Source organism: Leucopleurus acutus (genome assembly GCF_964270905.1).
Source record: "Leucopleurus acutus genome assembly, chromosome: 12".
Classification (NCBI taxonomy): domain Eukaryota; kingdom Metazoa; phylum Chordata; class Mammalia; order Artiodactyla; family Delphinidae; genus Leucopleurus; species Leucopleurus acutus.
In genome coordinates, this window is record NC_139154.1 from 66,257,082 (window position 1) to 66,276,002 (window position 18,921).

The 18,921-nt window shown below is 44.7% G+C and overlaps 1 pseudogene across 1 annotated transcript in view; it reads right to left on the minus strand.

The window, feature by feature from the left end:
• LOC309970150 (archaemetzincin-2-like) overlaps window positions 1–7,993 on the minus strand; it is a 96,508-nt pseudogene extending 88,515 nt beyond the window's left edge. Inside the window, exons 1-4 of the transcript in view lie at window positions 7,985–7,993; window positions 7,540–7,884; window positions 7,090–7,325; window positions 6,466–6,753 (exon numbers count right to left, since the gene is read on the minus strand). The product of the transcript in view is annotated as an archaemetzincin-2-like (transcript). The remainder of the gene's footprint in view (window positions 1–6,465; window positions 6,754–7,089; window positions 7,326–7,539; window positions 7,885–7,984) is intronic.
• Between the last annotated feature and the right edge of the window lie 10,928 nt (window positions 7,994–18,921).

Consider the following 18,921-nt stretch of genomic DNA (forward strand, 5'->3'; position numbering starts at 1 on the left):
GGGGGATACATACGAAACGTATCAATTTGAACACTTTAAACAGATGCAGATTATTGTATGTCAGTTTTACCTGAGCAGAGCTCAGGTAAAAAAGGGAGGTTTGTTTTTTTTTTTTTTAATAAAAAGAAGGGTGTTTGTGGGGGAATTCCCTGGCAGTCCAGTCGTTAGGACTCTGTGCTTCCAGGGGAGCTAAGATCCTGCATGCTGCGTGGGCACAGCCAAAACAGAAGGGCGGGCAGGTTGCGTTCATTAGCCACCCTCACAGGAGGCAACCACTTTGATTATACCCTTTTAAATATTGTTCCTCAACCCCCATTATAGCTTTCTTACCTTTTGGTATTAAATATTTTTACTTTTATGAATATAGTAGATGGTATACATTTTCTCTTTCCATTTTTATTTGACATAATAAAATTTGCCAAATTTACTGAGAAAGTATAATTTTCTTTTTTTTAAAAATAAATTTATTTATATATTTTTGGCTGCATTGGGTCTTTGTTGCTGCACGCAGGCTTCTCATTGCGGTGGCTTCTCTTGTTGCGGAGCACAGGCTCTAGGTGCGCGGGCTTCAGTAGTTGTGGCGCTCGGGCTCAGTAGTTGTGGCTTATGGGCTCTAGAGTACAGGCTCAGTAGTTGCGGCACACGGACTTAGTTGCTCCGCAGCATGTGGGATCTTCCCAGACCAGGGATCGAACCCGTGTCCCCTGCATTGGCAGGCAGATTCTTTTCTTTTCTTTTCTTTTCTTTTTGCGATACGCAGGTCTCTCACCGTTGTGGCCTCTCCCGTTGCGGAGCACAGGCTCCGGACGCAGGCTCAGCGGCCATGGCTCACGGGCCCAGCCGCTCCGCCGCATGTGGGATCTTCCCGGACCGGGGCACGAACCCACGTCCCCTGCATCGGCAGGCGGATTCTCAACCACTGCGCCACCAGGAAAGCCCCAGCTGAGTGTTTTCAAGAAGCTGCTTTCTAGTCTTCATCTTGAGCTGAAATCTCCAGCCCGACTTTATCCTTCTAAGCTCATACTGGCTTGGACCCCAGTTTAAGGGCTTTACTGGCAAAATTCTAGAGAAATGGGATCCCAGAGGCTGGGGATGGGATAAGATTTTGGGAGTTAGTGGGGAAAAGGGTCCAGAAAGGAAGGTGGGATTTGGGGCATTGTAATTCTGTAGAGGTCCAGGCTAAAAGTCCAAGACTGCTTAATCAAGATCCTTAGGAGGTCAGGGGAAATGTTTTACTGAAGCAGAAGCATGGAGCTTTCAAAGCAACCAGTTGGGCTTAGGGAATTTAAAAGTAAAGCGTTTCATTTGTCCTTCCTAGATAACTGAGGCTAGGGAATAAAAAGTCATAGCAGCCCTTCCTCTGCCTTCAAGATTTTATAGATCCAGGTGGGTGGTACTAATGGTGTAGTCTCCTGGATCAATATTTTATCCCTCTCAGATGGCACAGCTGCAGGTACCCGGGGCCTTCTGAAGATAATGCTTCCATCCATAAGAGTGGCTCACAGTGGGATTTCAGACACTACATCAGGCCAGTGGTACTGATATTACTGGATAGGACAGCGAATAGCCTACCGCTATTTTTACGCTGTCCAATATTTCAGCCGCTCACCACGTGTCTACTGAGCACGGCTAGTGCTAGTGGCTAGTCCAGAATGGGTTGTGCCCTACGTGTAAAATACACCTCAGATTTTAAAGACTTACTGAGAAAAAAAGCGTGTTAAATAGCTCATCAATGTTTTTATATTGATCACATGTTGAAATGATATTTTAGATATATTGAGTTTAAAATGTTATTAAGAATAAACTCCCTTGTTTCTTTTTACTTTTTAAAAAGTGTCTACCAGAAAATTTAAAAATATACCTGTGGCTTGTGTCACATGTCTACTGGACAGTGCTGACCTACTCTGTCATTCGCCTTCCCACACAATTCCAGAGAGGCGGCAACTCCCTAGGCTGTCATCACTCCCACCTCTCTCGACAGGAGTTTGCTTGTCAACTCCTTTCCTTGGCAACTCCTTTCTTCTGGTGCTCATTCATGGGATAGATGTCTCTTATCCCCAGGTAGTAGTTACTCTATTCACGGTCCCTGAAATCAATGAAGTGGGGCCACTGTACAGGACTGGGGAATTAGGAGACTTGCAATTTAGTCCCAGTGTTGCCACTGTTGGGTAGCAGAGTATGCCACCCCAAAATATGCTACTTCGGCATAAAGATTGTTTGAGCTCAAGGCAATTGAGAAGAAGCAGATAGAAGAAAAACTCTGCCCTCCCACTGTTTGCCTAAAACCAGGACATAAATCTGTAGAGATGTCCTCCTCCCTTCTCTACTAGGAAGAATGGAAGTTAATCACGGGGGATGACTCTAGACCTTTATCATCCCAGAGGTGGCACAGAGGAACTGACATGATAAATTTCACTAACTAGCCCTTATCTTCTATTAGTTCCCACATATATTTACCTTCCCCAAATTTGCCATGCCTAGAAATTCAAAAAGTCTTTTTTTCTCTGTCTTGTCACGCCTCTGTAAATTTATTATTCTTTGGTTAAGATGCAACATAAGCCTGGTTCTAGCCACCCCTTTGAGTTACTCATCACTGAGGTTTCTCTCGAGTGATGTGTTAATAAACTGCTCATTTCCTCTTGCGAAGCTATCTTTTGTCAGTCTAATTTACAAAGCCGCAGCCAATGAACCTACTAAGATGGGTAGAGGAAGAGGAGAATATTTCCTCCCTGACATCACTGACTTCCTGTGGGACCAGGGCAACTCCCTTAACCTCCCTGGACCCTCCCTTCCTCACTTTCTGAATGACACAGCCTGAGTGAGATCAACACAAAAATCCCTTCCAGGGCTTCCCTGGTGGCGCAGTGGTTGAGAGTCCGCCTGCCGACGGAGGGGACGCGGGTTTGTGCCCCGGTCCGGGAAGATCCCACGTGCCGCGGAGCGGCTGGGCCCGTGAGCCGTGGCCGCTGAGCCTGGGCGTCCGGAGCCTGTGCTCCGCAACGGGAGAGGCCGCAGCAGTGAGAGGCCCGCGTACCGCAAAAATAGAAAAAGAAAAAAAAAAAAAAAAATCCCTTCCAGCTCTATCTGCTTGAGGATGTAGGAAGATAAAGGGGCTTTTATTATATTGTTATTGTTATTTGGTGACCTTGTAGCTTTTGTTTAGAAAAGCAACCACAGCAGGTGCGCCAGGCCTGACCCTCTCGCCCTGGTCCAGAATTGTGACTTCTAACCTTGCTGCATTTCATCCAGGAGAAGTACTGATAGTTCCTGCCACCATGTCTTTGTCTACATTATTCCTTCTCTATCAACATTAATTCACCCAGCTTATATTGAGTGCCTCCTATGTGCCAGGTACTGGGACACAAAGATGAGGACACTCGGGTCTGCTTGAGCACTCATCTTTCCGTGGGATGTGACCCATCCATCCACAGACAGCTGTAATCCAAAGTGGATAATTTAGTGAGTGATCTGCGCTTGGGTAATAGGGCAGAGAAACAAAGCATGGGCTCGGGGGTGGGAAAGTTTCCTGGAGGAAGGACCGCCTGTGCTGGGTCTTGTGGGGTAGGTGGGAATCTGCCAGCTGAAGCGATGTGGGAGAAAGAAGGCATTCCAGGCGGTGGTAACAGCTTGAGCAAACACAGAGAAGCAAGGCGCAGCTTGGCGTGGGATGGAATTACAAATCGGCTAGTCGTTGGAGCTTAAAACTCAGTAGTGGGAGAGGAAGCTGGAGAGGTGGGTGGGAGGCTGCACCCCAGGGCCGCACTAAGAATTCCTTAGGGCATCTAGGTCCCTTTCCTCTTCATTTTCTTGGCTTCCTCCCTTCCGTTTTCCTGGTTTAGGAAAGGTGCTAATTCCTCTTTGGAGCCTCTTTTGGACTCCAGCTTCTGTCCTCCTGCCAAATCCCACCCATACCCCCCTAATGTCATCAGGGGTGATTCACCTGTAGGTTCTGGAATGCTGGCCGCTTCCAAAATGAGCCAGGAAATGAGTTCTGAGTGGCTGGGAACAGTCCCCTGCTTTGAGATTTGGAGCAGGGGGCAACCATGCTGTTCTGGTAGCTCCATTCACCGTTGCTTCCTTTGGACTTGTAAGTTATTCTAGCAAACCCCAGCTGCTCTGCAGTGAAATGTTCCAAATAATTAGTATTTTTGCAGGAATTACCTTTTTAAAATATATGTGCCTTAAAAGACTGGTTACCGTGCAAGTGTTTTTGACTGCCTTTTGTAGCCCACTTTCTCCCCCAGTAGGACCCATGTATAATTTTAGGTAAAAGTAGAAAGGAAATTATGATTCTATAACCATAGTCTAGTTTTAGCAATACAGCTCCTTCAGAGAATCTCAACCTCTCTGAAGCCCTCCTGGGCGCAAAGAGCTCAGACATTGAATTCCGGCAGGATTTGGGCAGGATCCTCACAGAATCTGGCAGGTGACTGTCTCAGGCCTGAGACATGTTCCACTGCTTGGAAAAGTGGAGCTGTGGACAGATCTGCTGATGTTGAAAGTGTAAGACAGGTGGGGTGCAACTACCATAATGACTCAGACGTTATTAGTCCATGATTATTCCATTTTCTGTAGCAATTCACCTCCCTTCTGTTTCCTCTCACCTGAGATACTGCTGTGCCGGCTGCCAAGGCCTCAATATGTCCAGAAACCACAAAACCATCAATATTCACAGAAACAGGTTGGTGGTCCCCACCCCCCTCGGTGGTTTCCCATGATGGCAAAGGAAATGACCTGACAGTCATTCTCAATGACCATAGATTGACCTTCAGTTTCCTTGTTATATTATCATTATTATTTCCTTTGCTTAAGAGAAGGGAAAAGGACCTATTACGTACAGTGGGTCCTCAGTATTTGTGGGTTCCACATCCATAGAGTCAACCAACTGGGGACCAAAAATATTCAAGGGAAAAAAATTCCAGAAAGCTCCAAAAAGCAAAACTTGAATTTGCTGTGTGCCAGCAGCTATTCACCTAACATTTATATTGTATTAGGTATTATAAGTAATCAAGAGATGATTTAAAGTATAAGGGAGGGTCTGGGTTAAGTCCTGTAGGGGAGGAAAATAACTTTTTCTCTACCCTCCTAGGTTCTATAGCTAAAGCCCTGGAAATCAAACTGACAAAAGACAATTTAACAAGAGAAAAACAGAGTTTAGTAATGCATGCAGCATGAATATACATGGGAGAAACTCAGTGATGAGTAACTCAAAGGGATGGTTAGAACTTGGTTAGAACTTTGAATTCCCTGGCGGTCCAGTGGTTAGGACTCAGTGCTTTCACTGCTAGGGCCTGGGTTCAATCCCCGGTCAGGGAACTAAGATCCTACAAGCTCCATGGCGGGACCAAAAAGAAAGGAAAAAACAAAAAAGAACTCGGAGCTTATTTGGCATCTTAACAAAGAACAACAAATCTGTAGAGAAGGGATAAGACGAAAGAAAAGGCGTTTAGGCTTTTCAGGGTGGCAAACTGTGGGAAGGTAAATATATCAGAGGAAACTAACAGAAGACGAGTGTATTTTATTTAGTAAGGTTTGGTTTCGTAGATTCCTCTTGATGCCGTGTCTGGCCTGAGTCTAGAGTTGTCTCTGGTGATTGAGTCCAATATGGGTCCTCCTCTTCCTGGCATGGAAGAGGGAGACAACTTTACAAATGAAAATTAATATCCTGCTTTTAGCCTGGTGGGGGAAGGCAGATGGCTTTTTTTTCTGCATCTGCTGCTTTGTAATTGCCTCCAGCACAAAATGATCCTTATGCCAAAGTGGCATGTTTTGGGTGGCGTATTCTGGTCCCCTTCATTGCTGACTCCACCAGTTAAGTGACCTTCATCAGTTTACCCAGCCTCTTGAAGCCTCGGAGAGGCTTATAAAATGTGTTCAATAAGAGAGTATTTTCTTCTTCACAGAGCTGTGATGAGGATTAAATGGAATATAGCACATAAACTCTTTTTTTAATGTGCAAGTATTTATTTTAAGTAGTCCTAATTGAAGGTTCTTATTTTGGGAGAACAGCAAGGCATTTTATTCACTTTTTCCATTCTTTTTTTTTTTCTTTTTTTATGAAGTATACAGCAAAGTATTCAGTTTGTGTGTGTGTGTGTGTGTGTGTGTGTGTGTGTGTGTGTGTGTGTGTGTGTGTGTATATATTCTTTTTCAGATTCTTTTCCATTATAGCTTATCACAAGAACACTCTTTCCATTCTTTAACGGCTTCCACTGGTTTTGGCAAATTCACATTTTTTTTTGGCTGCATTGCTCGGCTTGGAGGATCTTAGTTCCCTGACGAGGGACTGAACCCTGGGCCCTCAGCTGTGGAGTCCTAACCACTGGACCGCCAGGGAATTCCCAGCAAATTCCCATTATCCTCATGACTAAGTTTCAGAGTAATTCCTGGTGTGTCAGCAGATTCATCATCAATCCACTTTGTATCTTTCTGTATTATTGAAGCAAATAGCACTCTGCAACTTGCATAAACAGGGCAAAGGTTGAGGAGGCTCTGGCCAGCTTCTTCCAAGTGGTTGGAGCCTTGCATTAGGCCGGTCAAAGTCCAAGTACGTGTCCAGTCTCATGGGTTAAAGTCTTATAGGACTGAAGCCACAAAATGCCACTTCAGAAGTGTAATAATTATCAAAAACCGAAAAGCCACTTGGAAGATATTTTCTGTAGCACTTCTTCACTTTGCCTTCGCAGAGTGAGAGATAAAATCACTGCCATACCTGGCAAAGCTGAATATCCCCACACCATCTGTCAGAGAGGCCTGTCCAGGGGCTTCCCTGGTGGCGCAGTGGTTAAGAGTCCGCCTGTCAAGGCAGGAGACACGAGTCCGAGCCCTGGTCTGGAAAGTTCCCACGTGCTGTGAAGCAGCTAGGCCTGCGAGCCACAACTACTGAGCCCACGCACCACAACTACTGAAGCCCGCGTGCCTAGAGCCCATGCTTCACAACAAGAGAAGCCACCGCAATGAGAAACCCACGCACCGCAATGAAGAGTAGCCCCCGCTGGCCACAACTAGAGAAAGCCCATGCACAGCAACAAAGACCCAGCACAACCAAAAATAAAATAAAATAAATACATTTAAAAGAAAAAAAAGCAGCCTGTCCAAAGAAAAATTCCAGGAGTCTCTTGGGTAAAAATCAATCAATTGTTACCTCCACAGCACAGAAGGCATCTTCAGGTCCCTTCTCTTTTAAGAACTTCAGGATGTGTCCTGCATGACTTGTAGGTTTTGTGTGTTCTTATTGACTCTAAAGGAACACCTCATTTCAGAGATAGGAACTGGTTCTAGGAGCTTTACTGTCAAGCCGTAGAAAAATGCTTTACTGGGCTTCCCTGGTGGCGCAGTGGTTGAAAGTCCGCCTGCTGATGCAGGGGACACGGGTTCGTGCCCCGGTCCGGGAAGATCCCACGTGCCGCGGAGCAGCTGGGCCCGTGAGCCATGGCCGCTGAGCCTGTGCGTCCAGAGCCTGTGCTCCGCAACGGGAGAGGCCACAGCAGTGAGAGGCCAACGTACCGCAAAAAAAAAAAAAAAAGAAAAATGCTTTACCGTAGCCCTTGAGCTATTTAATATATTCTTCACTGATAATTCCGGTGTTTCCTAGAGATCCAATGCACTGTAAATAAATACTGCATTTCTCAGGAGATGGTATCTTTCTGTAAGGGTCACTGGAAAAACTCTTGAAAGTCTTGGGGAGCCTCAGGATGGGAGGTGATCCAATCTGATTGCAAATGCAAAGTAATGGGTCCAAAGAGATCACTGTCTGGCTAGAAGTCTTCTTGCATCAAATGCCGTTACACCAGCATCTAACTTCTACTACTGTGACAAAAGTGCTGGGTTCTTTGAGATGAGAGCTGTTTTTAGTGTCTGTTCAGAGTGCTGTACTGTTTGCCTCTTTAGGGAGGAAGGCTCACACTGAAGTTTTTACCTTCCAAGGACAGGCATGTCTGGGCCTGGTTGGAAAACAATTGTGTGGGGTGTCTTCACCTCTCACCCTCGGCATCAACCACAGCCTGTCTCCCGTGGCAGCCCCCGAGCCTGTGCACATAAACTCTTAGAACAGAGCCTAACATAGTTTGTTATTCTGAGGGGAAGGATGGTGCAGAAGGTAAGACCATGGACTTTGGAGCCATGTTGCCTGGCCTTGAATCTCAGCTCTGTCACTGTGTGATCTTGGGTATATTACTTAACCTCTCTGGTCCTCAGTTTCTTCACCTATAAAGTAGAAAGTATACTTCATAGGGTGTTAAGTTATTTTTAAAAATGAATGTATGTAAAGCACTTCAAACGGGACCAGGAGTACAGGACACTTGGTGTAAGTTTTAGCCACTCGCGTTATCCTGGGCTCAGGGAAGGGAAAGTAAGCCAGCAGCAGTGACAGGTTGACAGATCTTCCCTGGCTGAAATCAGTGGTTAGGATGAAGCCCCCTGCTGTGAGTCAGGATCCCTAAATGTATTCCCACCCACTGTGCAGGATGACCTTGAGCCGTCCCTCTATCTCCCTCGTCTCGTTTCCCCTTCTGTAAAGTGTGATGGCTGGATGTGGAGGTCTCAGAGGTGCGGCCCTCGCATTCAGCGAGTGGGACAGTAGCAGAGGCATGGACTAAAATGACAAAGCAGACATCCAGGGTGATCTTTTGGAGCACCTGAAGGTGGACCAGTGAGCAGGAATACTGCTGGCCTGGGGGCAGCCACCCATTCACACTGCAGGGGAAGGTTGGGTGCTCAGGTGAGGGACCTAATTTCTGCTTGGATTGGAAGAAATGAGAAACCGCCTCCTCTCCCATCACCTGCCCACCCCAAACTCCTTGCCAGCATGCAGCAGTGTGGCACCGACCACTTCTTCTTGATCTAACACTCTAGTTTACTGCAGAAGTATAAAATATTCATGCTGAGAAAGGCCTGGGAAGCTTCAGGAAATGCTTCCCAAGGTTTATCTGTGCCAGGGGCTGGAATTCAGGAAGAAAATGAACTGCCTCTCCCTCCTGGGAGCAATGCTGGGAGGAGCAGGACACGGCTCTCGAGAGGACATGATGCCTCCAGAGGGCAGTGATCGGTGGTTCTCCAAAGGAGGGGCTTGGGGAAACCCGACGGAGGGTCACAGAGAGGGGCTGTGGCCCCTGGGAGAGGGGTCTTCTGAGCCCACATATCCATGCTGACCCCGAGGATCCAGGAGATGAGAGGGAGGTCTCGGCTGCCTCTGAAGGGATTAACCTGCCAGCTGACCGAGGAGGAGGCGAGGATTAAGGGTCGGGGCTCACCAGCTTTCTTTGCTGGTGACCCCTCTGGGGATGGGTCTTGGGCCAGGCCTTCCTAGGAGCAGCCCTGTGGAATGGAATCTAGTTCATGACTTTTACAACATGCCAAGGACAGGGCCAGGTGCTGGATATAAAACGCAGACTAAAATGCAGCCCCTGCCCTTTCCTCCATTGAAAACATGGACCCAGACTATTGAAATACAGATTAGCTCAGTGGCGAAAGACAACAAACCACACCAAACTAAAGCATCCGGCTAGGGAGGAACATCCACATGGAGGAACACCAAGCAACGGTTGGAAAACGAGGCACTCCCTCATTTACTCATCTGCAGAGATGTACAAGGACCATGAAGTGGAAAAAGCACTGGACACAACAGTTTGTAGAGCAGAGTCCCATCATGTAAAACCAAAAAAATATGCATGTGGTGTGTGTGTGTGTGTGTGTGTGTGTGTGCGCGCACATGCACATACTTGCCTATGCATACAATATTTCTTGGAAAAATACTCAAGAAAATTCAAATGTCTATCTCTGGGATGGCATTAGGCTGGTGAGGGAAGAGGAGGAGTATTACTTTTCACTTGTACCCTTTTTCATTGCTTGGTTATTTTAATTATATACATATTATCTTAGTCTGTTTGAGCTGCTATAAGAGAACACCCTAGACTGGATGGCTTATAAACAACAGAAATTTATTTCCCACCATTCTGGAGGCCGGGAAGTCCAAGACAAAGGCACCAGCAGATTTGGTGTCTGCTGAAAGCCTGCTTCCTGGTTCATAAATGACTGTCTTCTCGGTGTGCCTTCACAGGGCAGAAGGGGGAAGGCAGCCCCCTGTGATCTCTTTTATTAAGGGCACTAATCCCATTCATGAAGGCTCCACCCTCATGACATAATTACCTCCTGAAGACCCCACCTCCTGATGCCATCACACTGGAGGTTAGGATTTCTACATGGGAATTTTGAGGGGACACATTCAGTCTATAACACCTGTATTACTTTAATAATTTAAAAATAGTTTAAAAAGTTAAAGGAATGTAAATACAATCACAGAAATATACAGAGAGCACATTTTGGGGATGCAGAAGTGGGATGTAGAGGAAGTACGAAGCTTTAGAAGAATTTTTCTATGAAATTGAAGGGGTTGGGTGAGAGCTTAAGGTGAAGAAGTTTTGTGGGGTTTTTCTATGATGTTGAAGAGGTCGGGCAGGCAATGAAGTTTTAAGAAGTCAGGGGAGGGGAGATGGAATAGGTAACCAACCCCATCAAGTAAAAGAATTCTTGAAGGCCCCTAAAGCCACAACTGAATGAGGGTAGCAGATATTTGTAGAAGCATCAATATGCTGGGTTACAGTTAGAGTCATAGGTAAGGACCTGGAATGCTAGGGTTTTTCCCTTTAATCCTTACAACAGCCCTTAGAGATAGGTAGCACTTTTTTTTTTTTTTTTAAACAGATGAGAAAACTGAGGCACAGATAAGTAATTTGCCGGTGGGTGGTAAAACTGAGTACCCCACTCAAATATGACTTCAAAACACGTGCTTTTCCCAAAAAGCTCTACAGAGATGCATTGGAACCCTTCCTCTGACCATGTATATGCACAAATCCCCAATAAACAGTGACCTAGCCTCTGCTTCACCACCAGCACTACATGTTCAGGCAGAAGTTCTGATGCACAGAGAATTCTTCCTAATATCTCTTCTGACACCTGTGCTGCTGTCCTTTCCTTTCTTGCCTTAGTTCTACCTTCTGAAGCAGCTGCCCTTCAGTATGAAAGATACCCATTGTAACCTGCCTGTATCTTCTCCAGAAAAATATCTCTACTTCTTTAAAATTTTGATAATTATTTTATATATGATTTTAATTTTCAAATGCTTCATCATCCTGATCTCTCGTACACAGTGTTCAACATACAACAAAATATTATTAGACATTCAAAGAAGGAAAATGTGAACCATAATTCAGAGAAAAATCAGTCAATAGAAATAAACCTCGAGGTGACAGAGATGATGGAATGATTAAATGTACAAACCAAGGGTCCAATCAGGAGACAGAAAGCACAGAGTCATTTGAACAGAAAATGTTTCATGTAAAGAATTATTAGCTATAACAGGAGAGTAACTATAAAGGAAAAAACGTTGGGTAGCATCTCTAAAGAATACCCTAAGGCCGAGGGAGGAGGACCAAGGAAGAAACAACTTAGGAGGGGGATCTCTTCCCAAGATAGAGATCCAGACCTAATTTCAACCCACTCAACGGTAGAAAAGTTCTCTGGGTTGCCCAGGTCAGAGCTGGTCTACAGTTGGTGGGAAAGTAGAAAACACTTGCTTCCAGGGTAGAAGTGGACCAAAGTTTGATGGGTGGGGATGCAGAGGGAGTCAAGGCATCAGGAGCCAACTTAGCAGCAGGGCAGTGTGAGGCCTGGGTTGTATGGTGTCCATGTCAAGAGGGCCATGGGAAGCAACCACCTGGGGTACAGGGCTGAGGCTAGTAGGTGGGTGCACAAGGGAGTTGGGGTGCTGGGAGCCAGTTGCTGGTAGGGTGGCCTCAGGCCTGGGATTCATGTTGTCCACATCAGGAAGACTGTAGTGAGGAGTTACTTGGCTGGGGCCAGTCCTGCAAGCTTGCCGAGGAACTGTGTGCTTTGGACATGAGGTTGGCAGACATGCAACAAGAGCAAACAAACAAAAACAGAAGCACTGGAACCAGGAGAAAACTCCCTCCTCCTGCAAAGTCCCTCCAGCTTCCTCTACTGGAGGAATTGATTTTGGACAAAGGATCCAAAGAAATTCAATAAGGAAAGGAAACTTTTTCAACATATTGTACTGAAACAACTGGATAAATATATGGGGGAGAATAAATTTACCACCACACACAAAAATTAATTTGAGCTGGCTTATGGTCCTAAAAAGAAAAGGTTAAAATACAAAGCTTCAAGAAGAAAGCATAGGAGGACTTCCCTGGTGGAGCAGTGGTTAAGAATCCACCTGCCAATGCAGGGAACACAGCTTCGAGCCCTGGTCCGGGAAGATCCCACATGCCGCGGAGCAACTAAGCCCGTGCGCCACAACTACTGAGCCCGCATGCCACGACTACTGAAGCCCACGCCCTAGAGCCCATGCTCTGCAACAAGAGAAGCCACTGCAATGGGAAGCCTGCGCACTGCAGCGAAGAGTAACCCCCGCTCGCCCCAACTAGAGAAAGCCCGCGCGCAGCAACAAAGACCCAATGCAGCCAATAAATAAATAAATAAATAAACAAATAAATTTATAAAAGAAAGAAGAAAGCACAGGAGAAACTCTTCATGATCTTGAGCTAGGCAAAGATTTTTTAGACTGGACTCAGAAAGCAGTAACCATAAAGATTGATAAATTGGACTTCATCAAAATTTAAAACACCTGTTTATCAGAAGACACCAGGAAGAAAATGAAAAGGCGGAACTTCCCTGGTGGTCCAGTGGTTAGTACTCTGAGCTCCCAATGCAGGGAGTGCGGGTTCAATTAATGGTCGAGGAATTAGGACTCCGCGTGCCACACAGCACAGCCAGAAAACAAAAAAAGAAAAGAAAATGAAAAGGCAAGCATGGGCTAGGATATGTCTAGATCCTACTCTATGTTTGTAACTCATATTCCGCAAAGGATTTGTATCCAGATTATATAAAAATGTACACATCAATTAAAAAACAATAAATAGTGAAAGAACTTGAACTAACACTTCACGAAGAGAGATATACAAATGGCCATAAGCACATGAAAAGCTACGTTGCGTCATTAATCATCAGAGAAATGCAAATTAAAACCAAATGATGTCTATCATTGCACCACTAGAATGACTAAAACTTAAAAGACTGACAGTAACACTTGTTAGCAAAGATGTAGAGCAACTGGAATTCTCGTAACTGCTCATGGGAATGTAAAATGGTATAACCACTTTGGAAAACAGCTTGGAAGTTTCTCATACAGTTAAACATATACCTACTCTATGATCCAACAATTCCACTCCTAGGGATTTACCCAAGATAAATGAAATTTATTTATTTGTTTATTTATTTATTTAGCTGCGCCAGGTCTTAGTTGCGGCACGTGGGATCTTCATTGCCGCATGTGGGATCTTCATTGTGACATGCGGGATCTTTAGTTGCAGCATGTGGGCTCTTAGTTGCAGCATACAGGATCTAGTTCCCTGACCAGGGATTGAACCCAGGCCCCCTGCTTTGGGAGCACGGAGTCTTAACTACTGAACCACCAGGGAAGTCCTTATTTATCCAGATTTGTGACCAAATGTTCATAGCTACTTTATTCCTATGAGCTAAAATCTGGAAACAACCAGCTGTCCTCCAACAGATAAACATTAAAAAAAAAACAAACTGTGGCATGTCCATAAAATGGAATATTATTTAACATTGAAAGGGAACAAAATGTTAATTCAAGCGACAACATGGATAAATCTCAGAAATATTATGTTGAGTAAAAGAAGTTAGAGACAAAAGAGGACATATTGCACGATTCCATTTCTATGAAAGTCTAAAAGAGGCAAAACTAAGCCAGATGATTGAAATCATATCAGTAATTACCTGGAGGGAGTGGTCATAGATTGACCACAAAGAGGCAGGGAATAACTTTCCAGGGTGATAAAGTTCTCTACCTTGATTGGGGTAGTGATGACATGGGACTATGCATTTATCAAAATTCAATGAGTTATATGCTTTAAATGCCCATTTCATTTGTAAATTATACCAGAATAAATTTGATTTTATAAAGAGATTTATTGAGCATCTACTAGATGCCAGGTTTGTGAACTGTGAAGAAAGAGTGAACATAAAATAAGTTTTATAGAAAAAAAAAAAGAATGAACAAAGGGGAAGTAGTTGAAGATATACAAGAAAAGGAATAACAGAGAGGGTCCTTAAGGAGAAAGAGGGAAACTTAGAGCCCAGCTGGCTGTGGTCAGCATGGTGGACACTGAGACACAAGGGAGGACAATGGAAGGAAGAACTGGTGAGAAACAAGTGGAAGGACTGTGAGGCCATGCCATTGTCCCAGCTGAGCCTGGGAATCTCAAATCTCTGATCTCCCCAAGGGTAGGATTTCTCCACCATTGCTGGGTAACCTAGTGGAAGGGGCAGGGAGACGGTACAAATTTGGGGGTGTTTAAGAGCACGTGACATGGAAGGGGAAAATGATAAGAGTTGGAGGCATTAAGTAGTTGAAATGATACCCAGGGGCTAAGCTGGGAGGGGAAGGAAGTGAAGCCAGGAGGGGAGCAGTTGGAGAAAATTGAAGACTTGAGGGGCAGGTGGAACAGGTAAGAGGGCTAGAGGCAGTAGGTCAGGGTCAGGCTGGGACTGGAGCTGACGATTTCTGGTCTGCTCCCTTCCTACAGAAAAAACACTTAGGATTTCTTTGGCACTCATCATTTCAGTGAATTCCGCACTTTTATTGAAAACCTATTGTATAGTAGTCCAAACTGTCATGAAAAGGAAGGTGTGTGTAGGTTGTCTCCACCTAGTAGAAGACACATTCTCCTGAGGCTGTGTTCCTACAGAGCTCCGTCTGCCCACCTCGGTAGCATGCCGCACACTGTATTTTTAAATGGAGAGCGTAAATATCTATCCAACAGTAAATTTCTCATACCCTTTAGCTAGCAATTTCACTTCTAAGAATTTATTCTTACTGGTGTGCCTGTACACGCAAAGGCTATTTGTTTTAATGCCATTTGTAATGCCATTTGCAACTATAGGAGGAATAAGGTCACCAGGAGGCTGGTTAGATGAACAAGAGTACTTCCATGTAATGAAATACCATTGCATCCATTACAAGAAAAAGAAAGTTCTTTCAGTATCAGTATGAACTGGTTTCAAATATGTATTGTTTAAAGTGAAAAGGAAAATAAGGTACTGAACAGTGCGTATGACGTTTTATCATTTGTGTAAAAATAAAAGCACACGTACATCTAGAAACTAGACACAAGTCACTCCTGGAACAATTCTGCAGCTTAAGGATGGGAGGAGGACTTACTTTTTACTGTACACCCTTTGTTCCTTTATGATTTTGTGGTATTTTACCTTTAGAATTTTGAGCATAAGAGAGAAAGAGAGATTGAGAAATGGAGAGAGAGAGAGAGAGAGGGGACAGAGAGAGAAATGAGAATATGAATGAATTACTTGTTAGTGTCTGGAGGACAGAGGGAAAGCTCAACATAAAAATGAAGCCCTAACGATGGACTTTTAGGACTTGACGGCCCAGGGCCCCTCAGTAGTCACTGTGCTGCCGACCTTTCAAGCACCCCCCCAGCTCCAAACAACTGCACTTCAGAGGGCCGGCCTCCGGAAATGGGATCCACCCCTTACCTCTGTACAGACACCTCTCCATTACTAAGCTAGCTGACAACCTCACCTGCCCAGAGCACAGCTAAGAAACAGAACATTTTTTTAAATGTCTCTGAAGTGTCACCATAGATGTCACTAAAGCTCATACATTTTGTTGATCCTCACTTAGAGCCCATTTCCCTTTGTAGGGACCCACTCAGCCCCCCAGAGTTGGCTGAGGGGAAGGCAGAAACATCTGTGTATATATATATATATATCTCCTCAAAGAAGTGCAGGTCATTTGCCACTTCACATGACTGGATGTCATGAGGGCATCTGGAGTTATCCCACAGCTCAGCCACTGGTGTCTGTAATCAAGGCCCTTGTTTTAGCACAAAGAGATAAATTCTTGTTGGGGTTCTCCGATGGAGAAGACAGACAAGAGCAGTGCATGTCAGGAAGATTTCTATATAAACCTTTTAAAACTCTCTGAGGGTTAAAGGGATAGACTCCATCACCTAGACATCTTGGCTTTTACAGAATGACTCATTCCCCCAAGGTTTCACTTCAGAGCAATGGGAGGGGCAGGGGGAAGGTGTGTTCAATGTTTAGAAGATTATAAAATCACAGAATTCAAATAGACAAAGGAAAAGCAGCAGCAGCTTGTCTCCGTGGGGCTCTTGAATGAGCTCATTAGGGGAGGAGTCTGTCCTGCCCAAGAGGCAGAGGGGCTCAAAAACAGGATCCAAATTCTTGCTCTGCAAAAACCCAAACACAGTCACTTAACTCTCTGAGCCTCTGTTTTATCTTCTGTACAATGGGAATAACAATCTCTAAGCTCCCAGTATTACCAAATCATTGTGATGATTTGATTCAACTCAACTCATTTCAACAAGCATCTGTTGAGAATCTACTACATGCTCTGGCTGGTGCTAGGTAAGCCCTGTAGGGAACAGAAAAATGAATAAAACATAGTCTTTAACTTCAAAGAGCTTGTGATCTGGCAGGTCCAAATTAACTAACATATGGTGTGAGATAACAGAAAATATATGTTGGTCTCTGTTCCCCATTTTTGACACAGAGCTCCTGAAACTCTTGTAATTTCCTGAGTGATAGCAGTGAACTGTGTTCTAATGAGGAGACCCTGCTGGGTGGACTCCTACATGGCTCCTGGATGGAAGGACCAAACCATTATTAGAAGCTTGGAATTTTCAGCCCTGCCTCCCATTCTCTTGATAAGGGAGAAGAGCTGAAAACGGAGTTATTGGTGGATCATTCGGATGTGATGAAACCTCCATAAAGATCCCAACTCTATGGTATTTGGATCACTTCCGGGTTGGTGAACCCATGCAGATTGGGGAAGAGAGATGAACCTGGAGAGGGCATGGAAGCTCCACATCTTTTCCCTGTATCTTGCATTATTCGTCTCTTCCATGTGTCTGTTCCTGAGTTATATTCTTTCATAATAAGCCAGTAATCTAGTAAGTAAAATGCTTCTCTGAGTTCTGTAAGCCTCTCTAGCAAATTATTAAACCCAAGGAGAGGGTCGTGGAACCTCTGATTTATAGCCAGTCAGTCAGATGTACAGGTAACAACTGATGTCCGAAGTCCAAGGAGGTGGTCATTGGAACCTCCAATCTATAGCCAGTCGGTCAGTAACACTGGTGATGATCTGGGCATGGGGGGTGGGGAGTGAGGGGGGGCAGTCTTGTGGGCCTGTGGGATCTGATGCCATCTCTAGGTAGATAGTGTCAGAATTGAGGTTGAATTGTAGGACATGCAGGTGGTGTCTCAAGAACTGCTTGTTGGTGTGGAAAGACACCCCTCTCCACACATCGAAACTTGGGTCCCGGAACATAATTTACATAGGAAAGTGCTTCAGAAAGGAAACCCTCGTTCACAAAAGAGAAGTGTCAATACTTTTTCTGGAAGCTTGGAGTTTGTGGTGACACTCTTAGTAAAGGAGCAGCATAGCATAATACCAAGTTTAGCAAACAGAGGCCTGGGGGCAGCACCCTGTCCAAGCTCCACCACCCAAGAATCCATCTTTCTTGTAAACCTTTCCAAGGAAGAGATGCAAGTCCACCCTTCAAACCAAGAGACCACTTGGTCCTGCTGATCTATCCTCTTAAAGCCTCCAGAATCAGCCCCCTGGCAAAACTGGTGTCCTGCTCACAAGTTGTTCCTATGGATAAGGTCTTAGTGGAACACGGCTATGCCCATTCATATTGTCTGTGGCTGCTTCACACTTTTAACAGCAGGACTGAGTAGTTGGTAAGAGACTGTATGGCGCAAAGAGCCAAAACCATTTTCTCTCTGGCCCTTTACAGTGTGGAAATAAACAAGAGTTAGCCACTATCACCTGTGGTTGGCAGAGACATAAAGGCAGGATGGGAAAAGTTTATGGCGGAAAAGGTACAGGCTTCAGGTGTGTCCTGACTGGAGGCTGCTGGCCTGGGGAAGCTGAAGATGAGAGGCTAGAAGCCGGGGGACCTATGTGACTACTTAGAGGCCCATATTGGCTTCCTCTGCTTGGTCCTAAGTTGGAAGCAGGGACAAAAATTAGGGAAACTGTCAGTTATTAATCAAATCCTAGTTGTTTGGGGCCAGTTGTTGCAGGGTTATTTTTTGGCTCCCTGAGCTGGTGGCTATGACAGATGATGGTCTGACGTCCTGCAAGGCTTAAAGATAGCAAGCTGGCTTCCAGGGCTGGTTACTGTAGATAATGGATTGGTTTCCTGGACTGAATGCTGTAGATTATGTGTCTGGGTCCTATTTTTATACAGGGTCTGTCCATTTGCCATTTGTATATTCAGTCTCTCAACAGAAGTTTGCTTATTCCAGTGGTGATCATTTTGTAATGTATAAAGATATCAAATCACTATGTTGTATACCTGAAACTAATATAATTTTGTAAGTCAATTATGCTTCAATAAAAATAAATATATATTTATATATCTTAAAGTTTGCCTATTCCACTATTTACGGTGAAGTGTTTTATTTTTTTTATTTTATTTTATTTTTTTTCATTTTAACATCTTTATTAGAGTATAATTGCTTTACAATGGTATGTTAGTTTCAGCTTCACAACAAAATGAATCAGTTATATATATACATATGTTCCCATATCGCTTCCCGCTTGCGTCTCCCTCCCTCCCACCCTCCCTATCCCACCCCTCCAGGCGGTCACAAAGCACCGAGCTGATCTCCCTGTGCTATGCGGCTGCTTCCCCCTAGCTCTCTACCTTACGTTTGGTAGTGTGTATACGTCCATGCCTCTCTCTCGCTTTGTCACAGTTTACCCTTCCCCCTCCCCATATCCTCAAGTCCATTCTCTAGTAAGTCTGTGTCTTTATTCCTGTTTCACTC